General features: G+C 47.5%; 1 protein-coding gene and 1 long non-coding RNA gene across 2 annotated transcripts in view; one reads left to right on the top strand and one right to left on the bottom strand.

Moving 5' to 3' along the window:
* Positions 1–9,422, bottom strand: part of LOC116848223 — a 63,582-nt gene that overhangs the window by 37,602 nt on the left and 16,558 nt on the right. The gene's annotated exons all lie outside the window — the stretch shown is intronic.
* The window catches only part of LOC116848221 (discoidin domain-containing receptor 2-like), a 254,478-nt gene continuing 246,442 nt past the window's right edge, over positions 1,387–9,422 (top strand). Inside the window, exon 1 of the mRNA XM_032824095.1 lies at positions 1,387–1,583. The gene's annotated coding sequence lies outside the window, so the exon portion shown is untranslated. The remainder of the gene's footprint in view (positions 1,584–9,422) is intronic.

Below are 9,422 nucleotides of genomic sequence, written 5' to 3'. Positions count from 1 at the left end.
CTCTCTCTCTCTCTCTCTCTCTCTCTCTCTCTCTCTCTCTCTCTCTCTCTCTCTCTCTTCCTCTGCTTACGTCTATCTCCCTCCCTGCTGCTCTTAGCCGAGTATCAAACTATTACTCTCATAAATTAAGGAGAATGTGCTCCGCGGTGGCGCTCGCGCAAACTCCAAGCGTTAGCGCGTCTCGAAAGCGCGTCACAAATTCGCCGAACGCAAACGCACCATCCCGCGTATTTGTTTACGATATGTATTAAGATCGAGGGAAAGAAAGAGAGAGGGAGAGGATAGAGAGAGAGAGTAAAAGGCAACCCTTGAATGCCGCACGCGCAGGGTTAAAATCGACGAAGAGGATACAGGAGAGAAAGGCCGCGTGGCGTGGCGTGGCGTGGCGCAGCGCAGCGCAGTGCATCGCAGCGCAGCATAGCGCGTCACATCGCGTCGAGCCACGAGAGCAAAGCGAAACGGACCGCCGGCGAGACTCGCGGCGCGTTTGTGCGGGCGGCAGTTTAGTTCGCGGTGTCGCCACGGGTCACGGCGGCGCTGCGCCGCCGGCGCGATCCTCAGTCCGTCACGGGGTCGCGAGGGGTACGCATTGCTCTCGTCGATTGGCCGTACCCGGACTCTTTCCCGAGAAAGAGAGAAAGAGAGAGAGAGAGAGGGAGAGAGGGAGATTCGCGACGCGCGCGAAAATAACACGCGCGTTTGACAGCGCGAGTCGCGTGGACAAGAATAACAATTAAAAAGAGAAGGTAGCCGGCCGGCGTGTGTCTTGACGCGTGACATCGACTATCGCGGAAAAATCGCAAAGAGAAGAGACAGGGAGAGAAGGAGGGAGAGGAGGAGAGAAAATAGTGCCTGTGTGCTCGGTGAGATGACTTGTGAATCGCGATAATCGGCCGGCAAGCGGGTGACAGTGCGTTGACAGCGACAGAAGAGATAGAAAGAGAAAGAAGAAAAAACAAGAAGGAAAGAAGGAAGGGAGGAAGGAAGGAAGGAAGGAAGGAAGGAAGGAAGGAAGGAAGGAAGGAAGGAAGGAAGGAAGGAAGGAAGGAAGGAAGGAAGGAAGGAAGGAAGGAAGGAAGGAAGGAAGGAAGGAAGGAAGGAAGGAAGGAAGGAAGGAAGGAAGGAAGGAAGGAAGGAAGGAAGGAAGGAAGGAAGGAAGGAAGGAAGGAAGGAAGGAAGGAAGGAAGGAAGGAAGGAAGGAAGGAAGGAAGGAAGGAAGGAAGGAAGGAAGGAAGGAAGGAAGGAAGGAAGGAAGGAAGGAAGGAAGGAAGGAAGGAAGGAAGGAAGGAAGGAAGGAAGGAAGGAAGGAAGGAAGGAAGGAAGGAAGGAAGGAAGGAAGGAAGGAAGGAAGGAAGGAAGGAAGGAAGGAAGGAAGGAAGGAAGGAAGGAAGGAAGGAAGGAAGGAAGGAAGGAAGGAAGGAAGGAAGGAAGGAAGGAAGGAAGGAAGGAAGGAAGGAAGGAAGGAAGGAAGGAAGGAAAGGAAGGGAGGAAGGAAGGAAGAAAAGACAGACACCGACGAGAAGAGGCATTGCGAAGCACGTTGACGAAGCTCGCGACGACGACGTATACTGCTGTCACTGAAGGTGAGTGCCTTTTACCGTCGTCCACGTCGCCAGTAAGTGCGAGCGACTCCAGTACACGTCGCAGTATCGTCGCACATGAGAAAACGCGTGAAATTCTGACCTTCTCTACTTCCTCTTTCTCTCTCTCTCTATCTCTCGCTTTCTCTCCCCCGATGTTACTAATTATCCGGCCCGATCGGCCACTCGTAATGCGTGCTCCAGTTTAATTAGTTTCGGTAACGCGAGATCGAACGCATCCACGGCGTTTCTCTGACGGGGAAATTAACCGAGGGGAAGAATCAGCCGCGAACACGCGAAGCTCAATTTTGCGTTTCTAAAAACGCGGAGCGATTTCTCGGAGCACTAGAGCTGCGACAAGGACGATGAGAGATCGGAAACTCTCGATGGGCTTTCCCGTTGCATAGTTCTCTCGCCGACGAAACAGAAGAGAACGCGTTTCAGTCGACGCTTTTCACCGCGAGGACAAGTGTGCGCTTCGCAACTGTGCTTCAAAATCGAGTCGCAATCAGCGCGACTCCGCGACACGCTTTAAAGAGGACCATCGCGCGACTGCACGACTTCTCTTAAGGGTGAAAGACGATAATATTTAAAAAAAAATTCTCGACTGTGCAAGCGAAAGAAAGAAAGAAAATATAAGCAAGATTTATTCAGCATCCTGGATTAACTCTGTCAAGCGCTCAAATTGTCGAACAACACTATTATTGGGTCGTATAATAAGTAATTTCGAAGTTTTCAGGCAAAATATAAAGCAATTGCATTCTTATGTCGTTATTATTTTATAAAACAATGTGTGCGAACGATGTGTGCAAAAGATCATAGATCAGAATCACACATACATTCACTGAGAGAAATTAACGGTCGATCTAGCTAAAATTACAGCTTTTTAGCCCTAACCATATTTCCTGGTTGAAAATGGTAACATACATATTAATTTATTATCACTAACGTTACTTGAATTTGATTAAAAAGATATTTCCTAAGTATAATAGTGATCGTCTCTGTGTGATTATATAGTTACAAATACCAAATATTTTTTCTCAGTGTCGTTTCGTAAAACAGGAACGACATAAAAGTACAAACGTTCACTTCGCCTGACCGAAATACGAGATCACATATTGCGCAATCTAACGATAATTTTGCATGATGATTAGATTACATGGTCAGATATCGATCCAAAAGAGTTACAAGTCAATACACTGCGCGCACAGACTCGCAGCATTCACAAAGAGCGACGAGCATCGGCCGTCACCTTGACAGCTCGCGGCGGCGGTCGTGTCGCGAGGTTCGCGTGATCCTCGTCGAGCCACGCGACCTTTGCACACCCACACACCAGGTGCTTCTTGCGATCTATTATCGCCGCGTGTGTCTACGTCGGCAATCGGCCGCGGGACACGTTGCCCTTTCGTCGCGCGTACTGACCGGCCGACCCGCGACGCGACACGACGCGCTCGGACTCAGCGAGAGGCGCTTTGTGCCCGGCAATTTCTCGGCAATTGAGCAACTCCGCCGGCACGCAATTAATAATGCGGCCTCTCGCGAGATAGGGGCGAGAGATAAAGCGGACGCGCGAACGAGCGTGCGAGAGAACGAGAGAAAGAAAGAGAGAGAGAGAGAGAACGGGCGCTTACGTTATCGAGGCCCGCTCGGGGAGTTAAATGATCGCGATAGTGACGATGCGGAAAGCGCATCCCGGCCGGCGTTGTCCGCAATTTCGCCGCCGCGTGTTACACACGCGAGCGCGCCGAATACGGTAACCGTATTGACTTGTCGCGTCACTCTGGGATAAGTATGATGCCGACTAGAAAGTGATATCATGGTCTTGATCAGCTTGATCCCGATCAGTTATCTGTTTTGTGTAAGGCGATGTTAGCAAGCTCTAATAAGTTGTCTACATAACGTGGAACTTTATTAATAATAAAGCTTAATTCTAATTTAGACTTTACTTTAAAGAAAGATGTTTGGTATTTGTGACTGTGACCGCATAGTGAGGGAGTTATGATCATGAAAAACATTCTTCAGTAAGTATTACTATAGTATATTACAGTACATTACATATTGGGTCGTGTAAAAAATAGTTTTTGGTATTTTAAGCAAAATGGAAGGATTGTATTTTCATATCGTTATAATTTTATGAAACAAAGGATGGCAAAAGATCATGGATCAGAACTACATGCATATTCTTTCATAAAATTATAATGACATAAAAATACAAGCGTTTCCTTTTGTCTGACAAATCCGAAATTACTTGTTACGCAAGCCAATAATAATAACTTTACATACATATTGCTGCTGCTTTTCGTTTAAACAACGAGAAGATACAGTTGACGCCAAAAATGATTGTAATTTTAATGACTCTCGTTTTAAACTCTCATAACTTTTTTCTCTCAGTGTATTAATAATTAAGAATCAATAACTATAGATAACTGATTAGAACGTGGGATAAATTTACAGTCGGAACGACAAAACGGGAAAGATTCGCGCGCATGGGAGAATTTCCACGTCGCCGAGGTAAAGTCGAGAAAATTTTCGGGAGCAGCGGCGAGCGTTTGCTGGAAATCTACAACTGTGGCAAGTACGCCACTGGTTGCTTCCGTGCAGTAACTAATTCTCGTCACGTAAGTTCGCGTGTGTATGTGTATGCGCAAGGTGCACGTGCGAAGTATACACACGCACACATGCACGTGTGCGCGCAAATCGCGAGTAGAACGATCTCTAACGTTGAACGACTCTTCCAAACTGATTACTCAAGCGACGTGCGATCGATCGATCGAACGAGATATCGTGGCAGGCGAGACAACGCGAGCGTTCTCGAGTCGAAATTTTGGCCCTACTTTAGAGCTCTCCAACATCCGTATATTCTGAAGAATCGGCGTATACGCGGTACATGAAAATCCTATTCAGCGCCTCTAAAGCATAATCTACAATGTGCTCTTTGCAGTTTGTTTCTTGTTCTCCGTGTCTTCTCCGTGGTTGAAAGTTTAAGGTTTGAGTCAGAGAGACAAGGGAGAAGAAAGAGGAAGCAACGAACACATTGCGGATCAAACTTAAATAGCAGGAAGCGCACAAAATGCCACTTGTAGGTCCTAAAGAAGACTTATCGGCAAAGTTAGTACTTTAGGTAGAACCAAAAGGGCCCGACATAGGCTTCAGAATAGCAAAATAGACGTTTAAACGTGACACTGAGGTCGAAAGTAGAATCAAAATTTCGATTCGGGTTTTCGCCGCGCGGGTTTTCTCCGAGTTCTCATTGCGCGTAATTGTCGGTCATATCGTTCTCGCGATGAATTCGCCACGTAAATAATTAATAACCTAGCGCTAAATCGGCGCGCTCGCTCATTCGGTACCGGGATAGGTTCCCTTTGTGAGCGAAGCGCAAATTGCACCGCCGAAACCGGCGTAATATTTCGAAATTGTGTAAATAGCGCGCGGCAGCGCGCCCTCGCTCTCCCGTATTCATATCGAGAACGGCTTGCACACCATCGTTAAATAATTCTATCACTTTAATTAGCGAAGTTTATAGCGGGAGAGAATCGACCAGGTGAGAGAACGGGGGTCGAATAGGGCCGAATGAGAGCGAATAATTCGATCGTACACGCGCGAGTGTTACTCCATTCGTCGCGGCGAGTCGCCCTTCTTCACCTTCCCTCGCCACCTTCGACCCCCTGGGGGATGATGTACGGGGGTTACGCGGATTGTTGTAAATATAGCGCGCCGGACAGTGACTAAAGGCGAGAACATCAATCAGCAGTCGCGCGCGAGCCATTGTGCTCCGCGCAAGGCTTGATAATAAATAGCGCCTTCCGTTCTCGCCGGTTATAATTCCTCTTCCCGATCGACTCTCCTTCTTCCTCTCCCTCTCGCTTTCTCTCCTTCTCGTGTCTTGTCCCTCGTCTCGTTGCCTTTTTCCACCGCCTCTCGTTCTAGTCGGACGCGCAACGATCGCGAGCGCGTGTCTGTGTGCAGTCTCGGTACCGCGAACAGGTGTCTAACTACCGACTGCCGTTCGTACTCTACGGCTATAGTACTGTGCGAGTGCGAGAAAGAGAGAGAGAGAGAGAGAGAGAGAGACAGAGGGGGGAGAGAGTGGGTGCCTTTATTGTAGCTTTATTGTACTTCTTGCTTCCTGCGGATCGCTCGAATCCGTACAATTACACGTTGAACTGCGACCGTAGGATAGCACCCGCAACTCGGCTGTCTATCGATTAACCATTAGCGAAATTAATGGCGCCCGTAGACAATAGAATAGCCGCTATAAAGCTTAAGAAAGCGAATTAGATACGAGACACCCGTGCAGATTGCACTAGTCGCGCGTGTTTATGTCGGTCTACGTGATCTGCTTTCAATGAAGCGTTCTGGCGCGAGCGAGAGGAAGAGAAAGAGCAAGAGAGAAAGAGAGAGAGAGAGAGAGAGAGAGAGAGAGAGAGAGAGAGAATGAAAGAAGGGAAGAGAAAGAGAAGGTGGAAAGCAGGGAAGGGAGAAAGGAAAGAATGGAAGAAGCTACTACCGCGTGTAATTTATTTCTCTAGGAAAGTCGCGCGTGAAAATCGCTCCCGAGTAAATGCGCGGCAAAAAATTTGACGGATTCGCCCCAGACAGAATTTCATGATTACCACGACGTGAGACAATCGATAATGGAAGTTTTTTACTGTCGTTTCAATTACACTGAGGAAACAAATATATTCTATTGAATTGATCCATTAATTCATCACACAATACATTATACAAAAATGCAGATTGATCATCAACAAATTTACTTAAAATTACATAATTACAATTTTTTCCGCATTTTTTCCATGTTTTTCTATTTTGTGTGATAAGTATGAGTGCCATATGGGTCACCCATGAGAGACACGTGACCTTTACGAATCGACTAGCGAAGTTGGCGTCAAATTTACGTACACCTGTCTGTCTGGGGCCGTCATCGAGGACGCACATCGAACGAGCATCACGACGGGAAATCGCGTAGCGCTCGCAGGAATTACATCTCGACAGAGAAAGAAAGACAGAGAGAGAGAGAGAGAGAGAGGGAGAGAGAAGGAGAGAGAACAAGCTGACACTCGGAGGTCACTCGCGCCAGCCACTCGTCTCGCGAACCGGCGGAATGTTAAACAAGCACGATGACAGTGCTCGCTGCCTGCCGGCGAGGCTACACTTGACTATTTTATGCGCAGCGCGCTGCTTCCGCCGGCAGCTCGAGAGCGCGGCGTCCCGTCGCCGCATGCGCCGCTGGTTCAGTTTCAAACTTTAATTAAAAAGGTGGAGTCGCAATAAGGTCCTTCCACCCTTTGGTGGCCGGCTAGTAGTCATCCTTACTGCTCCCCCGCGCTCAGCGAATCGCCGCAGCCGCCACCGCCACCGCTTCTATCGCCCACTCGGCGGTGGCGCTCTCGCGTGTCCGAGGAGCTATTTTAATTTCATTCACGGGAAATAAACAGAACAATGAAATTAACGTCGACGAGCGTCCGCGGGAGTAAATGAGTGAGTGAGCGTATGAGTGAGCGCGTGCCTTTGATGCACGCTACCTCCGAAGTGTATATTTTCAGTGCAAATGGCACGCACACACAATAGCACGCGTGTACATACGTACGCACGCGTACATAATAGTCCCTCGTACGCGTCTCTCTCTCTTCCTCTGTCTCTGTTGTGGCAGTCGGCGGTTCATTTTCCGGCGGAGACACGAACGCACGATAAATGTATGGAATGTACGTTATCGTATTGAGAAAAAGGAGAAAGAAAAAGAGAGGGAGAGAGGGAGGAACGATTTTAACATGATTCCGTAAAATATGGAGATGGTAATATAATGTACGGAATTACTTTAACCATCCACCCATCCATCGGCTCACAAGAGACGTCGGGGAACGAAAATTCGGAAAATTCCGCGGCGAGTCTTTTCGGTCGAGGGGAAGCCGACCCACTCGAGTGGATGTTCAGCAAACCGCGGGATTGAGGTGGCTGTTAACCCTCCCTCTCTTTTCACGATCTCTCTCTGCCCTCACCCACCCGTCCCTTCGCCAAAGCGCACCGATCTTTGATTAAGAATTCAAGCGGAATAAGTCGAGTCTCTGATAAAAGGTTGCCGAATTTCCCGATGCCTCGTCGATATTTTCATCCTCGCGAAATTTCGCCGTTGCCGCGGATCGCATGGCGATTCGATATTTTTTTTCTGCCCTTCCGCCCTCCCTCTCTTTTCTGTCCATTTTTCCGATAACACACGCGCGCGCGCTATCACGGAAAACGTAAACTCCCGCGCTAAAAGATAAATACGAAAGTGCATTATTTGCGTATACATAAATTTGCGTTGGATATGAAAGCGACATAAAATACGCGCAGAGTATCGCGTCCGACGGGAGGTGGGAATCGACGAGAACAGTTTCAATATCGAGATCATTTCGTTAAACAGTTGCTCCGTGTGCGGATTATGATTCGCGATATTTCTGCATTTATTAAATTTTACCGCCCGTGTCATTATCACGTTATTATCCATATTTCTAATTAACCTCCTTTTTTTCGTCCCTCACAAAAACGCTGAAATTTTAATCGCTCAACTATTCTTAATTAGTGGATACGTACGACTGCCGCGCTTCGCGCGTGATATCTCTTCCTGCTCCCTTTGCTCTCTCTCTCTTTCTCTCCCTTTTTCTCGCTCTCTTATTACAGGGTAAGTTACAATCCACGTCAATTAGTCACACAGTCAACGGTCAACGGCGTGTTCTCGGACACGCATAGCGCGTCATTGTCAACGTACAAAAGCGCAATACAGTCGGCGAAACAGAAACAGGACCGTGGAGAGACTGGGAGAGGCAAGGAGGGGAGGCGCTCTCTTGGAAGCAGTCAGCGAGGGCAATGATTCACTGCTCGGTAAAAACTATCCGCGGCGGTTATTAGCGATTGTATCTTGCGCGAGATGCGTCTCGCGTGCGAGAGCAATTATAAGGTCGGCCGACGAGCGTGACGACGAGCCGGCTCCTCATCATCCTCGCGGGCCGTGCAATCGCGATCGGCCGCGAGATTCACACCGGCGACATAAATCGGCGCGTCACGGCGCGGAGTATCATATCGCAATCAAAGATATGCACAGCGCGAAATTCATCCGGGATAACAGTGTGCTTATCGGACAATCGCGATGAACGATATATCGCGAGGTGTCATCGCGCCCACGCCGCTCGTGTGAAAGAATCGTCACGACGAGTCCCAGCTTTTCACGCTTTTTACCCTCCTTCCTCTCTCCTCTCCATTTTCAGACCGATATTTCTCTTCGCGTATGCAATTAGCGTCTCGACACTCCGTCCATTGAAAGAATTATTGAGTGCTGGCAAATTCCAAAACAAGTTTTTGGAATATGATTGCATAATGTAATAATTATAACGAATAAAAACTCCTATTTTGTGTTACTGTAATCTTTTGAACTGCCACTGAAGTGTTAGTTTTTGTTTTAAATCTCTTGGATATCTAATCTCTGGAGTATTTCACCCAAAAAATAGAGAACTTTACCCAAAAAATAAACATTGCTAATAATAAACACTACCGACATGACCAAAGCAATTTTGATCCACACCTATCTTATTCCCTTCAGTTTTTTATGAGAAAAATGCAGTTTACCTAAAGGTAAACCTTAATTTGTCCATCAGAGAGCGCCTTAGTTTTCCCAATAGAGAATACTTTAGCTCACCAGAGCGCTAAAGTAAAAAAAAACAGAAACAGTACTTTTGTGATAAATCAATAAAATGTAATTAACGCCGAGGATGAGATAATAATTCCGAATGAGATTGAAAAATTTTTCTCTGCACATGCAACAGTCTCTCTCTCTCTCTCTCTCTCTCTCTCTCTCTCTCTCTCTCT

This window comes from Odontomachus brunneus, unplaced genomic scaffold (assembly GCF_010583005.1).
Source record: "Odontomachus brunneus isolate Ranch 3 - 2012 unplaced genomic scaffold, Obru_v1 Obru_scaffold_091, whole genome shotgun sequence".
Taxonomy (NCBI): domain Eukaryota; kingdom Metazoa; phylum Arthropoda; class Insecta; order Hymenoptera; family Formicidae; genus Odontomachus; species Odontomachus brunneus.
The sequence above is the reverse complement of the archived record's forward strand: the minus strand, read 5'-3'. Positions and strand labels throughout refer to the sequence as shown.